The sequence below is a fragment of the Balaenoptera physalus genome (genome assembly GCF_965194825.1).
Source record: "Balaenoptera physalus genome assembly, chromosome: 10".
Taxonomy (NCBI): Eukaryota; Metazoa; Chordata; class Mammalia; order Artiodactyla; family Balaenopteridae; genus Balaenoptera; species Balaenoptera physalus.
The window spans coordinates 103,379,627-103,379,866 of NC_138889.1; positions in this window are offsets into that span (position 1 = coordinate 103,379,627).

Below are 240 nucleotides of genomic sequence, written 5' to 3' on the forward strand. Positions count from 1 at the left end.
CTGCCCGGCAAGGATCTCATTCAGATTTGATGGAGAAATCAAAAGCTTTACAGACAAGCAAAAGCTGAGAGAATTCAGCACCACCAAACCAGCTCTACAACAAATGCTAAAGGAACTTCTCTAAGTGGGAAACACAAGAGAAGAAAAGGACCTACAAAAACAAACCCAAAACAATTAAGAAAATGGTCATAGGAACATAGGAACATACATATCGATAATTACCTTAAACGTGAATGGATT